This window comes from Sus scrofa, chromosome 8, assembly GCF_054392235.1.
Source record: "Sus scrofa isolate SSC_HxYL_T2T_F1_AM1 chromosome 8, Sscrofa_HxYL_maternal_Yorkshire_Landrace_v2.0, whole genome shotgun sequence".
NCBI classification, from domain to species: Eukaryota; Metazoa; Chordata; class Mammalia; order Artiodactyla; family Suidae; genus Sus; species Sus scrofa.
The window spans coordinates 128,125,251-128,146,248 of record NC_139390.1 but is presented as its reverse complement, the minus strand read 5'-3'; the positions used below and the strand labels follow the sequence as shown (position 1 = coordinate 128,146,248).

Sequence of the window (20,998 nt, the reverse complement as noted above, 5' to 3'; positions counted from 1 at the left end):
GCTCTGGTCTCTCACTTGTCAGCAATTCGAAGTTCCTAGAAGGTTGGTTTTTGGTTTCTGGTGTTTCGCGATTGAGGCAAAATTCACATGCCATAAAAGCACTTTCAGGGAATTTCGAGTGATGCTCAGCAGTAATGAAATGAACTAGCATGAGGACACAGGTTCAATCTCTGGCTTCGCTCAGTGGGTTAAGGATCTGGAGTTGCCATGAGCTGCAGTCGTAGGCTTGGCTGGGATCCTGTGTTGCTGTGGCTATGGCACAGGCCTGAAGCTGCAGCTCCGATTCGACCCCTGGCCTAGGAACTTCCATATGCTCAGGTATGGCCCTAAAAGGACCAAAAAAGAAAAAAGAAAAAGAAAGAAAGCAAGCACTTTGATAGTTGAACTATGTCTCCCCCAAATTCAGACAAAGTCAAAACCAATACCTCAAAATACAACCTTATTTGAAACAGGGTCACAGGAGTCAAAAGTCATGAAGATGAGGTAATTAAGCCAAGTACTAATCCAACAGGCCTGTGTCCCTATAAAAAGGGAGTATTTGGACACAGACAAGCACATAAGGGAGAAGGTCACATGGCGATGAAGGCAGAGACTGGAGTGATGGGTCTACAGGCCAAGGGAAGCCAAGATTGCCAGGGAACACCCGGAGCCAGGGGAGAGGCATGGAACAGCCTCACAGCCTTCTGCCAAAACCTTGACCTCACTCTTGGGGCCTGCAAAACTGTCACACAATCAATGCCTGCTCTTTCCATCCCCCGGGTTGTGGTATGGTGTTACAGCAGCCCTGGGAACTGAGAGAGTCACCATTTTAAACCACTTTAAGTGGTGCAACTCGGCAATGTTTACTGTCTTCAAAATACAGTGCAATGAGCACAGCTATCTAATTCTGGCACATTGCCACATCCCAAAAGGAAATCCTGTTTGCGTCTCCCCCCCCAGCCCCGGCAACCATCGATCTTCTTTCTGTCACCACAGATTTGCCTATTCAGGACATCTTATACAAGCAGAGTCATGCAATATGCGGCCTTTTGTGTCTTGCCTCTTTCACGGTGCATAACGTTTTCAGAGTTCACCCGGGTTGTAGCACATGTCAGTACTCCATTCCTCTACATAGCTGAATACTACTCTATCGTGTGTCTTATTGATCCATTCACCAGTTAGTGCAGATGTGAATTATTTCCATTTGGGGGGCTATTATGTATAATGCTGCTGTAGAACATTCCTCGACGCATTTTATAGAAACACCAGTTTTCCATTCTCTTGGGGCAGGTAGCTAGGAGTAGGACTGCTGAGTCCTATGGCTGAATCTATGTTTAGATTTTTTAAGGACCACCAAAGTGGTTTCCATAGTGACTGTACCATTTTCATTCCCACCAGCAATGTCTTAAGGGTTAGTTCCCCGGAAAGTTTTAAGCAAATGAGGTAAACATTGGAAAAACATCTTTGGGGGAAAAAAAAAAAGTTGAATAGATGCGGACTCTTGCCTTTGGAATGGATTAGCAATGAGATCCTGCTGTGTAGCACTGGGAACTATGCCTGGTCACCTATGATGGAGCAGGATAATGTGAGAAACAAGAATGTATACATATATGTGTAACTGGGTCATCTTGCTGTACAGTAAAAAATTGAAGAACACTGTAAGCCAGCTATAATGGAAAAAATAAAAATCATTACATTAAAAAAAATGGTTTAAAAAAAAAAAAAGGGAATCCACATTGGTGAAAGAATGTGAGTCCATTTGGGACTGATGGGTCTGACATGCCTTTTAAAACATTCAAGTAGAAAAGCTAGGTAGGAGAGGCCTGGACAAGAGGTCAGTCAGTTCTGAGGTAAATGTTTTTGGACCCACCTCCTAGAGTAATGGAAATCACAACAAACAAGTGGGATCTAATTAAACTGAAAAGCCCTTACACTACAAAGGAAACCATAAATACAACAAAAAGACAAACTACAATGGGAGAAAATATTTGTAAGTGATGCAACCAACTAGGGATTCATCTCCAAAATATACAAACAGCTCATATAGCTCACTCTCAAAAAAATAAACAACCCAATCAAAAAATAGGCAGAAGCTCTCAACAGACGTTAGATCCAAAGAAAACATACAGATGGCCAAAAGGCACATGAGAAGATGCTCAATCTCACTCATTATTAGAGAAATACAGATCAAAACCACAATGAGGTATCACCTCACTATAGTCAGAATGGCCATCATCAAAATGTCTACAAATAATAAATGCTGGAGAGGGGGTGGAGAAAAGGGAACCCTCCTACACTCTTGGTAGGAATCTAAATTGGTACAGCCATTACAGATTAGTAGAGCAGTTCCTTAAAAACCTTAATATAGAACTACCATATGATGCAGCATCCCACTTCTGGGCATCTATCTGGAGAAAACCGTAACTCAAAAAGATACATGCACCCAGAGTTCCCACTGTGGCTCAATGGAAACAAACCCAACTAGCATCCATGAGGATGCAGGTTCAATCCCTGGCCTCGCTCAGTGAGTTAAGGATCCACCATGGCTTCGAGCTTTAGGTGGACGTGGCTTGGATCTGGTGTTGCTGTGGCTGTGGCACAGGCCAACAGCTGTAGCTTCAATTCAACCCTTAGGCTGGGAATTTCCATGTGCTGCAAGTATGGCCCTTAAAAAAAAAAAAAAAAAAAGACACATGCCCCCCAGTGTTCACTGCAGCACTATTTGCAATAGCCAAGACATGGAAACAACCTAAACATCCATCAACAAACGCACTGGTAAAGAAGATGTGGTACATACATATACAATGGAATATTACTCAGGCAAAAAAAAAAAAAAAGAATGAAATAATGCCTTTGCAGAAACATGGATGGACCTAGAGATACTAAGTGAAGGAAGCCAAAGAAAGGCAAATTATCACAGGATGTCACGTATCTTTTTAAATTCTACACGTATGGGTATATATTGTGTATTTGTATATAAATAAGTTCATACATATATATACACATACATATATACACATACACATACACACCAATATAAAGGACCTTATTTCCAAAACAAAAAGATACTCACAGACAGAAACCATAGTTACCCAAGGGGAAAAGGGGCAGGGGAGGGATAAATGAAGAGGTTGGGATTAATATCTACACGCTACTATATATAAAACAGATCATCAACCAGGACCTCCTATATGGCACAGGGAACTATACTCACTATTTTATAATAACCTGTAAGGGAAAAGCTTCTGACAAAGAATATATGTGTATGTATAATTGAATCACTGTGCTGTATGCCTGAAACTAATACAGTATTACAAATCGACTATACTTCAATTAAAAATTTTTAAATTAAAAAAAATTTTTGAGGAGTTCCCATCAGGGGTCAGTGGTTAACAAATCCGACTAGGAATCATGAGGTTGTGGGGTCGATCTCTGGCCTCGCTCAGTGGGTTAAGGATCCGGTGTTGCCGTGAGCTGTGGTCTAAGTCGCAGATGTAGGCCGGCAGCAACAGCTCTGATCAGACACCTAGCCTGGGACCCTCCATATGCCATGAGTGTGGCCCTAAAAAGGCAAAAAAAAAAAAAAAAAAAAAAAAAAAAAATTTTTTTTTGAAGACTCAGCAGCCTAGAACATAGATGAGATTCCTCAAGAGGAGGCACAGAAGGTACAAAAAGAGAAGCTTGGTCTGACCTTTTAGGAGCTCCCAAAAAGTAGCAGGATAGATGAAAAACGAGCCTGCAAAAATGAACCTGATAAATAGGATGCAGCAAAACTGTGACACTGGGACATTCACAGGGAGAACACCAAAGACAAAACAAACCCACAAAAAAGACAAAACTGTAATAAGAAACAGAAGATTCCTAAATTCTGACACGTGAACCAAGAATCAGATAAGCCCCATTTTACTTCTTCCTACATTTTTCCTTTTTTTTTTTTTTTTTCTTCCTTGTCTTTTGGAAGAGGGAGAGCGGTGGTGGAGAAAGAAGAAGGCTTCTCGTTCCCTGTCCGAATGCTGTGAGAGGTTCAGCGCCTTGACCTCTTATCAGAACTGGTGAATAAACGCTTTTCAGTCTGGACATCAAACCTAATTTAAAACAGACCTCCCTGGAAGGGAGCTGCAGAGAAAGGACCTGGTCATGTACTCACCAAGTTCCTACTGTTTCCTCCAAGCGCCCGCAAGCCAGCCCAGACAGTGCACAGCACTTCAAAGTGAGAAATCCAAGGAGGTTAAGGTGGGAGGCAAATCCTGCCCCCTACACCCGCTCCCTGCCCAGGAGTAGCTATTTCATGACAGAGGCAAATCGGAAGGGGAGCATCCTAAGAATAAACCTATATCAGCATCCTCTGTCCCATCTCAGAATTCGAGTTTACGGGATTTGGGTCCTCACATGCCATATCCAGAGATTATCAAGCTCTCTGGACCTATCAGTCAAGGGTGTAGCTAATCCTTTCCGGGCTACATTACAGGAAAGTGCATTTTAACTTTGTAACTCTGTGAACAAAAGACACTTGGGGTTAAATAAATGGAGCTTTGTGAGGAGCACAGGAACCCACCAGACTTGCTCAGGCCACTGTCCTTTTAGGGGGAGCCCACTCCTTAGGTGACTCCCGACACCAATACAAAATTGGGAAGTCTAACAGTGCATTACACTGAATGACTATACTTGAATAAAACACGCAATTCCCACATTCGCCCTATAGTCGCATCCTTGGAAAGATGTAATATTAATCGATTGATGGAAGAGGAGTCTTCCCAGAGCAGGTCTGGGAAATTAGCTATTGAAGGTAACTTCCATGTCGGGCAGAAATCCAATTGACCTAAGGACCTAAAAGGTATCCTTTGCTTTATATGAAAATGATGAAAGTGGTTCCAGCTACATTAGAAAATTGAATCTCAATAAGAAAAGTAATAACATCATTGCGAGTATTAGCCATAGTCAGCCACGCATGCTGGTATGTGGGCCGGGTACTTGGCATACGTTATTCCCAAAGGTATTACTGTCCCTGTTTTACAGACAAGAGGTCTGGAAGTGCGGAAGTTCCGCACCTTGCCTATGGTGACACAGGACTGAAATACAAACCCCTTAAAAAAAAAAAAAAAGAAAAGAAAAGAAAAGAAACCCACAATACGACATACATAATGTGCCTCCACCACACTGTGCCTTAAGAGCCCTATTACGGGAATTTTCGGAATGTTACTGCTAAGTACAGAAATAAGTGGGGCGTAATGATGAGAAAATAAAGAATGAAGGACGATGATTTTGCAAAGGAAAAAATAACTACTTACTACTTATTTAGTAAGTTACCTTTTATTACTAAGTGTTTCACGAGAAGTTGTATGACTGAGTTCTGCTGTTGGGGGGGTATAAAAGTTTAGGGATGGGGAGTCATTTTTATGTTGTTTTAGATATGGAAAGTAATCAAACAGCCAAGGGGTTATAAAGCATCATTTCCCACAGTCCGGGAGAAAAAGTCCTCTCAATGCCCCTGGTTCAGAGCATCAGTTTGATAATGGTACTTAGAGAGCCTATAAGAGCAGTAACTAATGCTAATTAGTCCTTAATGGGGTAGAGCCACAAATATTAACTTATTCATTAATTCTCACCACATGTCCCTGAAGCCAAGTATAAGCAGCTCTCTTTTAGAGAGGGAAAAAGACCAATGATACGAAAGCGATGATAACCTACTTCCAGCATAGTGCTGGTGTAAACATGACACTTGAGCCATAAATTAATTCCCCGTGTACACAGAGCCATGAATGAGCATATTTTTACACACAATAACCATACGCATCCCCAAATAACCATCACTGAAAAGTCACAGGATTCCAAAAGGCAAAATATGATTTGAAAGCACTGAAATATAATTAATAATAACAGCAGGAGGGACGGAGGAGAAGTGCTAATAATTGTGGAATGCATTCGATGTGCCAGACCTCCTTCTCCGTACCTTGCGGGTATTAGCTGTCAGTCCTCACCATGAGCTGGGGAGGCAGGTACTGCTACTTCCCTTCTAGGAGGAAACTGAAGCCTGGGAGCTGCCCAGAGTCACACTGAGAGTTCAGAGCAGGCTTCGGACCTGGTCCGGCTCCATGGTCCACGCTCTTGACCATGACATCATACACTTCAACAAGGCACAACTTGTTTTCACATTCAGTCCAGGATTACCCAGGCAAGACTGAGGTTACTTCGCCAAGGAGAGGCAACAAAAATCCCTCAATGGCTTGCACTTAACCCTGTTTCCGAGGCTGCCCTGACACGGGTCCTGCGGCTCTCTGGTACAATAAAATGTCAAGCCAGATCTGGTCCACTCCCGGCTCTAAAACACGCATTTGTATCTAAAATACTCATTCATATCTTTAAAGGCTTCATCCAACCTACTCCCCCCTGAATCCAATTTCCTCTTGAATACATCTAATAGCTTCTCTGTGAATGAATCCTATTAGCACAATTTACTCATTCCTTCTGAAACCCTGTGTTTGGAGGCAGGAAAATAGCCTGTCAGTGTATTATGTTTATTTGATACAACACACATCTTCTCTTAAGAAAAAGCGCTTTGCCTAGTTAGATCTTTACATACTAGGCAAGTCCTAAGAGAAAATTCCTGCTACCACATATTATTTTTTGAGAAGTATGTTTATAAGAAATAAATCACTAAGTGGAAACACTTCATCCCTAAGTATCTCTAAAGCATTTTCCATAAACCAATTTTTCACTCATTCCAAACTCACTTGTTATTCTACTTATCAACCTGGGGTTCAAGAACCATCCGCATAAGAATCACCTGTGAAGCCTCACGGATTCTATTCCCAGGGAAGAATTCTACAGCGCTCACAAATAGCGCCTGCAAGTCTTCTGTATCCTAAAGCTTGAGAACCACTGTCCTACCCCATGGGAGGGAGTCCAATGACTGTACCAAGTGTGTACCTCAGCCCTGTAATTGGTCTCCCCGGTTCTACCCTTCTCGCCATCCCCACACACCAGCTCTTCTCTATACAACAGAGGTCTTTTTAAAAGCCTAAGTCAGATCATGTCACTTCCCTGCTCAAAACTCTCCAAGAGCTTCTCATCCCCTTCATGGTCACAGCCCTGCATGGTCTCCTACTTTGTTTTATTTTTTTTGTTTGGTTGGTTTTGTTTTGTTTTTGTTTTTTTGTCTTTTTGCCTTTTCTAGGGCCACACCCGCAGCATATGGAGGTTCCCAGGCTAGGAGTCCAATCTGAGCTGTAGCCACCGGCCTACGCCAGAGCTACAGCAACTAGGGATCCAAGCCGCATCTGTGACCTACACCACAGCTCAAGGCAATGCCGGATCCCTGACCCACTGGGCAAGGCCAGGAATCGAACCCAAAACCTCATGGTTCCCAGTCAGATTTGTCAACCACTGAGCCAGGAGGGGAACTCCCTCCTACTTTGTCTGATTCCTTTCTTTCCCACCATATTCCCCTCCCCTTGGGTCCAGTCACCAAGCTCCCTCCTCCCACCCCTGGTGCACCTAAGGCCTAGCCTTTGCACCCTGCAGGGTCCCTGTGCCAGGACTGCTCTCCTGCAGATCTGGGCACAGCCTGTCACCTCACTTCCTTGGGAGTCTTGCTCCAGAATCACCTGGCCACCCAAACAAAAGCCATTCCCTGCCCCCCCTCGACAAACACACACACACACATGCAGCCTGATTTTATCTTCTTTAGCACTTATCAATAGCTAAAACACTTACCAGTTTATGAATGTATCTTGTTAGTTGTCTGTTAGCCTCACTACAATGGAAACTTTAGAAGAAGCAGGGATTTTTGTTGCCATCTCTTTGGTTCTTAAGTGTTTCCCACATGGCACACAGAAGTCAAAAAGTACTTGTTGGATGGATGAATGAATCTCATGAATGCTCAAATGTATCAATGGAGTGCTGTGGGAACCTAGAGGAGAGATGCCCCATTCCCCCCGGGAACAGCCCCCACCTCCCCTCACAGAAAGCAACACAAGCTGGGTTTTGAAGGAAGAGTGGAGAACACCCTCTAAGCAAAGGAAGGATATTCCACGTGGCAACTGTGCTGCCATCTTCAAAAACGTCAATGTCATGAAAGACACACAAAGAACGAGGAACTCTTCCAGACTGAAGGAGACTAGAAAGATGTGACAGCTGGATGTGGTGTGCAATTCTGAACCAGAACCTTCTGCTCTAAGGACATTATTGGAAAAACTGGAGAAACCTGGAGTCCGTCAGTAAAATATAGCCATTCCTTTTTAGTACTTTTTCTATTTTTTTTAGTATTTTTCCCATTACAGTTGATTCACAGTTCTGTCAACTTCTACTGTACAGCAAAGTGACCCAGTCATACACAGATATACATCCTTTTTCTCACATTATCCTCCATCATGCTCCATCACAAGCGACCAGATATAGTTCCATCTGCTATACAGCAGGATCTCCTTGCTTATCCACTCCAAATGCAGTAGTTGCATCTATTAACCCCTAACTCCCATTCCATCCCACTCCCTTCCCTCCCCCTCCCCCTTGGCAACCACAAGTCTGTTCTCCAAGTCCATGAGTTTCTTTTCTGTGGAAAGGTTCATTTGTGCGGTATATTAGATTCCACATATGTGATATCACACGGTACTTCTTTCTCTTTCTGACTTACTTCACTTAGTATGAGAGTCTCCAGTTCCATCCATGTTGCTGCAAATAGCATTATTTTGTTCTTTTTTATGGCTGAGTAGTATTCCATTTTGTGTGTGTGTGTGTGTGTGTGTGTGTGTGTGTGTATCACATCTTCTTCATCCATTCATCTGTCCATGGACATTTAGGTTGTTTCCATGTCTTGGCTATTGTGAATAGTGCTGCAATGAACATGTGGGTGCATGTGTCTTTTTCTTTTTTTTTTTTTTTTTTTTTTTTTTTGTCTTTTTGCCATTTCTTGGGCCACTCCTGCCAGGCTAGGGGTCTAATCTGAACTGTAGTCACTGGCCTACGCCAGAGCCACAGCAACACGGGATCTGAGCCGCGTCTACAAACTATACTACAACTCATGGCAACGCCAGATCCTTAACCCACTGATCAAGGGCAGGGATCGAACCCGCAACCTCATGGTTCTTAGTCGGATCTGTTAACCACTGTGCCACGATGGGAACTCCGCATGTGTCTTTTTCAAGGCAAGTTCTTCTGTCTGGATATATGCCCAAGAGTGGGATTGCTGGGTCATATGGTAGTTCTATGTATAGTTTCCTGAGGTACCTCCATACTGTTCCATAGTGGTTGTACCAATTTACATTCCCACCAACAGTATAGGAGGGTTCCCTTTTCTCCACACCCCCTCCAGCATTTGTTATTTGTTGACTTGTTAATGATGGCCATTCTGACCAGTGTGAGGTGGTACCTCGTAGTAGTTTTGATTTGCACTTCTCTAATCATTAGTGATGTTGAGCATTTTTTTCATCTGTCTGTTGGCCATATGTATATCTCCTTTGGAGAAATGGCTATTCAGATCTTCTGCCCATTTTTTTCAATTGGGTTGTTGGTTTTTTTACTGTTGAGTTGTATAAGCTATTTGCATATTTTAGAGACTTAAGCTCTTGTCAGTTGCATCATTTGAAACTATCTTCCCCCATTCCATAAAGCTTGTCAGTCTGATCAGGTCCCATTGGTTTATTTTTGCTTTTAGTGCCTTGGGAGACTGACCTAAGAAAACATTTGTAAGGTTGATATCAGAGACTGTTTTGCCTATGTTCCCTTCTAGGAGTTTGATGGTGTCTTGTCTTACATTTAAGACTTTAAGCCATTTTGAATTTATTTTTGTGCATTGTGTGAGGGTGTGTTCCAGTTTCACTGATTTACATGCCACTGTCCAGTTTCCCAAAGTCAGTATTTTTCCTTTTTAGGGTAGCACCCGAGGTGTACGGAAGTTTCTAGGCTAGGGTTCAAATCGGAGCTCTAGGATGCCGGCCTATGCTACAGCCACAGCAATGTAGGATCTGAGCCGTGTCTGCAACCTACATCACAGCTCATGGCAACGGTGGGTGGATCCTTAACCCACTGAGTGAGGGCAGGGATTGAACCTGCATCCTCATGGCTACTCATCCAGGTCCTTAACCCCCAAGCCACAATGGGAACTCCCCGTTTTAATATTCTTGCTCAATTTTCCTCTAAGTTTGAAAATTGTTTCAAAAGAATAAGAAAAGAGGAGGAGGGCTAGGAAAATACAATAGGAACTAGAATTCTATGAGTAAATGTAATGCACTCCATAATCTGAGAATTAAATGCCCAATACAGAAAAGAGGAGGAAAAAGGACTATACTCCCCTTGCTCCCCCCATTCCTCCAAGAAAAACATTGGGCCTATACCATCATGGCTTAGAGTCAGGCCAAATATGGTCATTTTTCTTTAAGTGTAACACAAATAAACCCCCTGGATTACCGTGGAAACCCAGCATGCAGCAGGACGTTGGTCTGTATAAACTCTGTAGTAAATGACATTTCTCTTCTCCCTACAGAGTAGAGGCTTGATCCCCATGAATTGTTGTAACTCAAAACATACTTTTTACATAAACATAACGATGGGGTTGGAAATAGAAAAAGTAAATCCTTGAACTGGATTGCTGTTGTGAGCCAAAAAGAATGATTAAATATAAAATAAGAAGGGGGGGGGAGAAACAGCACTGGGATATAAAGAAACAGACTGACATAGATTTTTTTGAAACTGAAAGTTACAGATAACATGCCTAGAATTTAGATACCACTATTAAGGACCAAACACTCTTCCAAGCATCTACAGCTCCCTGGACAGGTCAAATATCATTAGAACACACACCATAGCCCTAAGAATCTCTGAGTAACCCAAAGGGTGCCTAACTAATGTCCTCTGTAACTCAAGCAGCATAAATAGCTCACAATGTTCCCCATTTTAAACCCATCATCATAAACATACAAAAGAAATACAATGACGCTACAAAGGACGCATCAGAAGTGCCCTGATCGTCCATAACAAGGGACAAGGCTATTTTAAATACACAGAAAAGAAACAAAATTAGCCTACAGACGAATTCTCAGAGATACAGCTATGTTCTGTACACCCAAAACGTCAGCAGGCAAAGCAAAGCAGGTCAGTGCACAGCAGAGACCCAGCGAGAGATACAGCACACCTTCCAACTCCCCCACTCTTCTCTGTGCGTGGGGACCACCAGGCTCTCTGGGATTCGTTTGTTTTCACTTAAATGTTCTTTCAAAGCAGTGACTTTGAGAAATTGCTTACTAAAAAAAAAAAAAAAAAAAAAGGAGTTCCCATCGTGGCACAGTGGTTAACGAATCCGACTAGGAACCATGAGATTACAGGTTCAATCCCAATTTGCAAGGATACCCAAACTGAACTGTATCCTATACATTCTGCTCTAGTAAGAATGCCGAGGGACAGCATGCATAATTACTTGGTAAGTTAAATTCACGTTCTTCCCAAGGCTTTCTGACAGGCATCACTGGCAGAGGCAAAATTTATCATTTGAAACCACTCTGCTGTGGAAGCAGGAATGCTTTGAAAGTCTCTTTTAACTTATCAGAACGTGAAGTTATTTGTTTTAGAAGCCCACTATGTGAGTTCAAAACTAACCATCAGTCATATATATTTTACTGCGATTTGGAGAATAAAGAGAAAAGAAAAAAATAACCACATAAACACATACTTCGTGTAATGGAAACAATTTAACAAACATAATTGCCTTAACCTGTCCAAAGAATGACTATTTTAACTTCTTTCTGAATTACTTCCCAATTTTCCAGTTCCACACTAGATTATATGTAATCAAAACATCTTTAGTCCCAGAGGGATTGTTTGCAGGCACACGCCCACGTCCATGGCCAAGTCACACACTTTCTGTGCCCACGACGGGAAGAATAGTGCAGATACCTCCTGGGGTCACTGGGAAGATTAAATGCGTTAATATACACGCAGCACTTACAACAGTGCCTACCACGTCATAAGCGCCATGCAGCAATTTCTTTTTAATCATTATTGCCCAGCCGTGTATTACTTGATACATTGACCTAAACTACTGATAAGTTAACATTTCTCAGAAACCGCCTCATCTCTGCCTTGGTTTGCAGACTGAAACAGTATCCTCCAGTTTTCCACCCAAAGCACATTCTATTATCAATTGAAGTCACTGTCAAATCTCAAAGGTCATTCACAAAAGTTAGTGATTTCTCAAATGGTTTATGGTCAATCACTCTAAGAAGTACTTAATAGAAAAGAATTAGCTCTCATCCAGTATCCAAGAGATAGAGATTTCTCAAAACAGTTATCAAGTCTGAAGAATAAAATCCCCAGGGCTGTAAAAAAGCAGCACTCAAAACAAACAAACAAACACACACCTCAATGCAGGAACAGACAAGTATTATTTGCAAAGGTAGAGCCTGTAAGTGAAGGAAGGAGTTAAAGAATGAATGAATGAACCTCAGACGGGTGATATGCTGCTGATCAAAAACTGATGCTTTCCTAAAGAATAACGATGATGATACGCAGACGCTGCTTATACTTCAGAGTCAAGGCCAGGTTGGTCATACTTATAGTGTCAGATAATAATGATGCATGAAAATACTCCAGCATCTCCTCAGCACTTTCTGTAGGCACAGATGCATCTGTGCGCAATGCTGACAGAGTGGTCCTCGCCCTCAGTGAGTCCAAAATCTAGCTGCAGAACAAAACTAACAGAGATAAACCAAGTAGTAACCGCTGAGCCTCCGCTGGAAGAGTTTAGCGCGAGGTGCCCCCAGAGTAGGCTGCACCCGCCCTCCTGGGAAAGGGATCAGGATCCAGACAAAGGAGGAGGACCCCAGAGAAACAGCACTGCAGCTGTCACCATCCACCAGGCTGCACACAGCCAAGTGCGTAACATGCATGACACACGCTGCAACCTAGCAAGCTGCGTGGGGGAAAAAAAACATAGCACGCGTTGTGCTCAGCAAACCCCTCACCCTCCTCAAAATGCAGAGCGACGCTGCCTGCTGGGACGCGCTGCCGGATCACCCCTTCCTTGGGTTTTCACACCGCTTCCCTTGGTGTGTGTATTTCTCTAGAGGTCTTTGCTCCACTGGACTGAGAGCTCCCCAAGGGCAAGAATGATCTGAAACCCTCTTACACTGTAGCCCCAGGCCTGCAGGCTCGGGGAGCATCCCTGGAGGGAGAGAGTGACAGAGGGGATCCCATGTCCAGGGGAAGGATCCTCGGGATCCTCGCATAGGGAGGTGCTGAGGTGGTGCCCAGGACGCCAGCGCCAAGCTCCCCTGCATGCCACTGCTGCCCAGCAGAGGGACAGACTCTGTCCTCAAGGAACTCAGGGTCCACTCAGACCACAGAAAGCTGTCAGAGAGCCTCCAAAGCGCTCCATGCAGTCAGTCATTTCCGGGAACGCCAAGACATCCCTCCACTAAAGTGAGGGGTAGCGGAAGCCCCTGCAGGGCTGAGGACTTCAGGATGAGGTCCAAAGGGCGAGCAAGAGTGCACTGGGTCATAGCGAAGAAGGGAAATTAACTCCCTCGTCAATCGCAAATGCTCCACTCCCTCTTCTGCTTACGGGCTGAGAAAGTGCCATCTGGAAGGCTTAGCACATGAAAGGCATTATCACGGTTCTGCTGGAATAATTTCTGGTAGGCAGAGAACACAAGATGCCAGAACTTTAAAAAAAAAAAAGTAATTCCGATTACCTCATTTCACCTTTCTTTTCAGCCAATCCCGATTCGGCCTGTTGTAGATATGTGACTCTTAGAGAAACCTTGCAAGCGCTTTGCAAAATCTCCTTGAGCCCCCCCCCCTCCCCCCGCCCTGGGGCCTTGGCATGCACTTCCCATCCCTGGCTCTGGCTGGGCCCTATATACACCCGCAAAATGACCCCACCTGCACGGTGGTGGGGGGGAGGTGCATGGCACTCCCCCCTCAGTGGTTCTGTTGTTTGTCCTATTCTCTGGCACCTCTCTCTGCCTGCCTGGGCCTCCACGAATCTCCTGTAGCTGCCCAGCCCCGCAGGGCCAGGATGGAGGAAGCCACCTCTTCGAGGTTCAGCCCCGCTGCTGTGTAGAAGCCAGGCCTGAGAGGGGCTCCTAGCTGTTGTCGGTTGGAGACCTCGGGCTATGGCATCTGAGAAAAATGATCTTCACCCTAGCAGCACAAAAAAAAGCCCTTTTCCCCTCCAGGGACTGAGCAATCTGAAAGCATCTTGCAAAGCATGTTCCTGCGCTAGTCTTCAGAGCCTTCCCCGAGGCAGGTGCACGGCCCCAAGTCAGAGAGAAGGAACCTGAGTCTCTGGGGCCTGGGCTGCGACAGACCTTGCAAACCAGGGCCTCCCTCAGGCTACCTTTTACCTTTTTTTTTTTTTTTTTTTTTTTTTTAAATGCCTTTTCTGTGTTTATTGAGATGATCATGTATGGGTCTTTGCTTTTTAGGGCCGAACCTGCGGCATACAGAAGTTCCCAGGCTAGGGGTCAAATTGGAGCTGTAGTCACTAGTCTACACCAGAGCCACAGCAACATGGGATCTGAGCCACATCTGCTACCTACACCACAAATCACAGCCACGCCGGATCTTTAACCTATTGAGCAAAGCCAGGGATCGAACCAGCATTTTCATGGATACTAGTCTGGTTCTTAACCCACTGAGCCACAATGGGAACTCCAACCACTTTTTTTTTTTTTTTTTTTTTTAATTCAACCAAGTCTCTGAGTCCACAGATGGGCAGGGAAACTAGAGCAGAGATAATCCCTGTACCCTCCCACCGGACAGACTGCCCACCAGAGACTGGCTCCCCGTAGACCAGGGTGGCAAGGACTGTGTTTGCAGACCAGACAAAATGCAATAGCACCCTCAACCCCTTCCGCTCAAAAATCCGTCAGCCTCTGATTGGAGGAAGCACCACCTACCTGTCACTACCCTGTGTGTATTTTCCATTTAACAGTCTTGATGCCTCCACTATCATATTCTAAAAGCCCAGGTGTGCAAGGAATGATCTCACCTCTTCAAAATGTTTAAAAAAAAAAAAAATGCACGTCTGTCTATGCTGCCAGAGTTTCAAGAACATAAATTACCTTCAGCCAGACTCAGACTTGGCAACAGCCCCTCCTGCCTCCACCCAGCACTGGGGTCTCCTGCTCTAGGATCCTGATAGGCAACTTTTTTTTTTTTTTTTTCAGTTGTACAACGACCATCACAACCAAATGGTATAGCATTTCCATCCCAAACCCTCAGGGCTGACAGGGCAGCTCTTTACCTGAATGATTTTAACATCCCTGGGCTTTAAGTAGGATCACCACGTATGCTGCCGTCTAAGATGAGTAATTTTCAAAGCGATAGGGGACACTATTAACCATGACTTGAAGACTGCAGGTATAAACCAAAGCTGCCGCAGGAAACTGAGACCCATGGAGCACTTTAAAGATGCAACCCTAGGTGCTGAGTTTATCAAAGTCACATTAAATGCGCAGCCCCTACCCTCTCAAAGGTGACCGACCAGTGCAGAATATAATCAATCACCCAAATAAGTAATAATGATCTAACCTGCTTAAGATGGGTGCTTGGAAGGAAAAGTCCTGGGAGTTATGACTTGGACTTCACTGGATCTGGAGGGCAGATCCCATGTGCTCTGGAAAGAACACATGCAAAGGCTCTGAAGTAGGAAGGAATTCCAGGCAGAAAGCCAAGTCGAGAGGGCTGGAGCAGGAGAGGAGGAAGAGAGGAAGAAAGTGACAAAGCCACAAGGTGGGCACTGGAGAAGGAAAAGAACATGGGGAGGATTTTAGGTGAGACCAAGGGCGGGGGGGAAGCCAGGGAGACCAAAGCATGGGAGTGTCACCATCAGATCTGGGACTGGAGCCCTTGGCTCAGCGCTAAGAGTGGACCGACCACAGGCAGGAAAGAGACAGCAGGAGGCCAGCGCAGTCAGGAGGAGGGAGGCTCAGAGCAGGGCAGGGGTTAAAGAAATTGAGATGTTAACATCCGATGATGCTGGTGATGGGGACGAGGCTGCCAAGGTTCAGGCTTAGCCGGAAGAAAAGCGCCAGGATGGCAGACAGAAAAGCCAGTTCCTTACACAAGCCTAAATTGCCTAGGATTGCTTTGTAATCTTGCTCGCACAGCCTCAAAACACATACACATTAAAATGAAATGGAAATGCTCAAGCCACCCTCCCCCAGTTTTCCCTCTCCCACAAATCAATGAATCTTTCAGCAATCTAAACAAGACAGATTTGCCTAAACAACTCAGCATTCCCAGTGTTTGTCATGACCTCTTCAGTTATGTCAGCCAGTAACACAACTGAAAATGAAGTTATACTGGAGGCATCATGGCTCAGTGGAAACATATTTGACTAGTATCCACGAGCATGAAGGTTCCATCCATAGCCTCGCTCAGAGGATTAAGGATTCTGCATTGTGGTGAGCTGTGGTGTATGTCGCAGATGCGGCTTGGATCTCGCATTGCTGTGGCTCTAGCGTAGGTCAGTGGCTACAGCTCCAATTAGACCCCTCTCCTGGGAACCTCCATATGCCACGGGTGCAGCCCTAGAAAAAAGAAGAAACAAAGAAAGAAAGAAAATGAAGTTATTAAGAGTTCTGAGTGATACAGGAAGTTCCTTTCATCTTTAGAAATGATATTCAAATTGCAAATCCTTTCTAGGATTGAAAACCTATAAAATCACATCTGGTGGCATTTCAGCACCTCGATGGACAGAATTTAAAATGAATGGTCATCATCCTTTGAGAGGATCTGATAAATAAAGAGAAAGGTATCATTTTAGTCCCAATAGCTATATCACTGTTATACTTTTATTATACTCAATAGTTATACCATAGTTATATCTGTACCACTAAACCTAAAAATTAGATTTTCAGAGTTCCCATCATGGCTCAGCATCCATGAGGACGCAGGTTTGATCCCTGGCCTTGCTCAGTGGGTTAAGGATCCGGTGTTGCTGTGAGCTGAGTTACAGGTCGCAGATGCTGCTCAGATCCCATGTTGCTATGGCTGTGGCGTAGGCCGGCGGCCACAGTTCCAATTCGACCCCTAGCCTGGGAACCTCCACCTCCATATGCCGCCAGTGCAGCCCTAAAAAGGCAGAAAAAAAAAAAAAAAAGATTCGAATTTCATGAATAATACATCATAAATAGAAAATAGAATAGTGTCCACCCCCTCCTATATTCCCATGCACCTAAGTAAAAAGGATCAATCACATTAAAAATTACCTATGACTTATACTCCTATCACATCCTCTAGTTGGTAAAGCGCTGACTTTTTTCAGTGACCCTGAAATCACAAGCAGCCAAGTATGCCCTTGACTGTCAAGAGCTGTCACAAGGATCCTACATAAGCCAACAGAAGAACACAGTCTGGGACCAAAGTCTGGATTATGATATATCAAGTTTCCCTCAGAGTGCGGTGACCCAGATTTCAAATATCCAAATACTAGCAACAGACACACACACAGGTGAGCACACTTTTTTTTTTTTCCTTTTTGAGTAACTGTCTTCTTTGCAATAAAATCCATTCATTAAATGTGGTTTAATTTGCATGCTCTTATAAAGTTCATTATAAAAGCAGTCCACAAATGGGGGTGGGGGGGGGAATCTGTGGTGGATGCTTTGTCCCAATTTGAATTTTTTTAATACATGGAGTCATTACTCTCTTCTCTTCCCAGATAGACCCCCCAACTCACTCAGAAACAAAAAGGGCCCCGAAAGGATCCAGCAAACACAAAGGAGGAATCTGTGGTTCTGGGAGGAAAGATACTCTCCTGGACCCGCACAACTATATCAGAGAGAAGTCTCTACAGGTGATGATTAGAACAGAGGTGCCAAGAATTAAGGGATGACAAACCTCACTGGAGAGGGTGGGACAAGAGACAAAGATGCCCAGTTTTTACCGAGGCCTTCTTCCCCAGCCAGGCCTGCTGAGGTTTAGGGAGAGTGGTCAGAGGACAGGAACACAAGCAGAGAGAACGCCAAGGAAAACAGTATGGCTCATCACCCTCAGTCTCCACTGCCAGCCCCCGACTCCTGCACCAGCACATCTTCCCACAGCAGAGAAGGGGGAGCAAAGTCATTGACATTGGACTAATGGTTCGCAGTGGCCTGAGCACTTGCACATTTTTTTACTTATCCGTGCCTTCCAAACAATTTCTGGAATGCCTTCCAGGAGCCAGGCCCTGTCAAGACCTGGCATGAAACTCCACCCAGGTCCCGTCCCACAAGGACCTCAAGGACCAACTGAATGGGCACCAAAGCCTGCCCACTGTGGCAAGTGCCCCCAAGAAGAGGCAATTCCGCCCACATAATCCCCACACAAGGGAGGGACTGACTGCCTGACGTCTTCATCTTTTCACCACCATTGTTTAAAATGGTTCCGAGGGTGAACTTCGCCAGACAGAAGACAATCCATATGATGTGACAGCTTGTAAAACTCACAATAGCCAGCTTGTATTTTAACCATGTAAACGCACCTTTGATTTCTCCTTTAAAAAACAAACAATTTGCTGTGAATCAAAGACCGTGAGGTGAAAAACAGGGTGTTAAAAGAAAAAAAAAAAAAAATAAGACTACAAAACAAAACAGATTGCCCAGAACCACTCCAACTGAGAAAGGCAGAGTGCCAGGCTGGCACTCTAGCTATGAGCATCCCACAGCCCTCCTCGATATCTGCCATCCAACTGGCCAGAAGCAAAATACGTAAGCTCCTTCTTTTTAGCACTTTAGTAGATATCACTGTATTTTGAAGGGTTTTTAAAATATTTCTGAAAAGGAGCTATGAGGAATACATGCCAAAGGACAGAATGGCTAAATGATGGGGTGAGGTGGGAGAAGACCAAGTTTAGCCATGAGTTCCCAAAGGTTATCCTTCTAGAACCAGCTCTTGCAAGAATGATTGCAGCAGCATGAGCCGTGGCTACCCAGGCTCTGGGAGACGTGCTTTGCCCTCTTGGCCTCATTGGTCCTCTCCAACTTTTTATGGTAGACACCAAACCTTTGGTAGAAGGTAGACAGAAATGGCAGACACATCCCCGAACGCAGAGGTTAAGTGCAAAGGTGCAGTCACCTAACATAAGAACATTCACACCCTGGAACCAGTTCCCGAGCCCCTATTCCCACAGGGTGATGGGGAGAGAACCTGGTGACACCTGCACACACAGCAGAACTGCACGACTGCTGAGGTCCCCTGAACTTCGGGAACCTGAATACTTCCTAACGGACGTCATATATGCCCATCCCTTTGCTCTATCGCCATACAGCTGGGAAACGGAATGTGGATGAGAGGTGAGAGATAAGCCAGAACCCTATAATGGAGTTTGGCTTTAATCCTGTCTACATTAGGAGCTATTTAAGCACCTAGACACGATCCAATTTACCACTGATTCCCGTTCGCTGCAGTAGAGCTGGAGAATGGGCTGTTGGGGAAGGAAGGGAGTATTACAGTCCTGCAAGTAAGAAATGCTAATGACCTGAACCAAGTTAGGGACAGATGGTGCAGAGAGGCAGAGAGCACACTGATCAAGTTAAGACTGAGCAGGTAGCACTGCTGACAGCACTGTGCACTCAACCGACTGGTAAGCTAACACGTCAGCCTACCACGGTTTCACAAGATGCTGGCAGGACACGTGCAATTCCTGGGTCAGAGACAAATGCCCATGGACTACTCACCCCAATACAGTGGCCACAGAGAATCAGCATCTGCATCCGTTCCCTGGGCAACAATTCCCACAGGACACTGCAAAGAGAGTGTGCACCGTGAACTGCACTACAAGAGACGACCCTTGACCTTGGGGAGCCCAAATACTTTTGTTCCGGGCACCTCTCTTCCAAGGCTCTTCACTCTTACAAACATCCTGGCAGAGATGGTCCAGAACAAAGGCAGTCGGTACCGCAGCTTGCAAGACATACCGAAACATGAGATTTATGGAGAACTATTTTCCAGCATTCTCACTTTCCCGATGAGGAAACTAAGATACAAAACGCTTATGGGTCAGAGAACATAGCTGGAAGCTAACAGAAATCAGATTGAAACCCAGATCTTATGACACCAAGTCCCACTGTCCTCCAATATTCAAAATTTTATTATATAAAACAGGGGGATGCTTGCGGGGAAGGGGAACGGAGGGATAATTAAGTCACCCAGGCTTTCCTGGAGGTTGTCAGCTCACCTGGGAAGGGAACAGGAACAGTCTAGGGACTGCCTAGCTATCAGAAGAGAGAGTCTCATTGGGTCCTATGTCTTACAACTCCAATGATAGAACAGACTAGGCTGCTATGGAAGGTAACGTGGGGTATCTCTACTTGGTGGGAGACAAGTTCTACTCCCCAAGTCTTTTATTTAGCCCCTGCCTAAATCCAGCCTGCAAAATTTTAAGTTTTACTTGAGAATGCATTCAGAACGGTGAAAATGTTTGCACGTTAATACGCTTTATTTCTTAAAATTATTTGCAGAGGTATGCTATGAAATATCTTGCCATGTAAAAATGATCTCTCTTGGAGTTCCCGTCGTGGTGCAGTGGTTAATGAATCCAACTAAGAACCACAAGGTTTTGGGTTTGATCCCTGGCCTTGCTCAGTGGGTTAAAGATCCAGCGTTGCCGTGAGCTGTGGTGTAGGTCGCAGACACAGCTCGGATCCTGCGTCACTGTGGCTCTGGTGTAGACTGGCAGCTACAGCTCTGATTAGACCCCTAGCCTGGGAACCTCCATATGCTGAGGGAGCGGCCCTAGAAATGGCAAAAAGACAAAAAAAAAAAAAAAAATCTCTCTTCATCTGTACATTTAAACCAGCTAATACTTTGCATGTGTAATTAAAACAAAGCAAAGTAACTCCATTAAGAAACTGAAAAGAATTTGGTGGGCGGCCTCCTCATTTTAATAACAAATATACTGGATTCAAGAATTAAAGGGAACGGCAGACAGTGACTTGATAAATGGGGTTAATTATTTTGAACATGAGTAATGGAGCTTATTCATTTACTAACACAAGTGAACACTGGCTTGCTTGGCTTCAAGGGGACAATAACAGAGGGC

General features: G+C 44.5%; 1 protein-coding gene and 1 long non-coding RNA gene across 7 annotated transcripts in view; one reads left to right on the top strand and one right to left on the bottom strand.

Annotated features, from left to right (window-relative positions):
* The window catches only part of TSPAN5 (tetraspanin 5), a 253,303-nt gene that overhangs the window by 142,680 nt on the left and 89,625 nt on the right, over positions 1-20,998 (bottom strand). The gene's annotated exons all lie outside the window — the stretch shown is intronic.
* Positions 3,898-20,998, top strand: part of LOC146401035 (uncharacterized) — a 271,100-nt gene continuing 253,999 nt past the window's right edge. The window contains exon 1 of the long non-coding RNA XR_014813342.1: positions 3,898-8,823. This is a non-coding gene — a long non-coding RNA (uncharacterized LOC146401035). The remainder of the gene's footprint in view (positions 8,824-20,998) is intronic.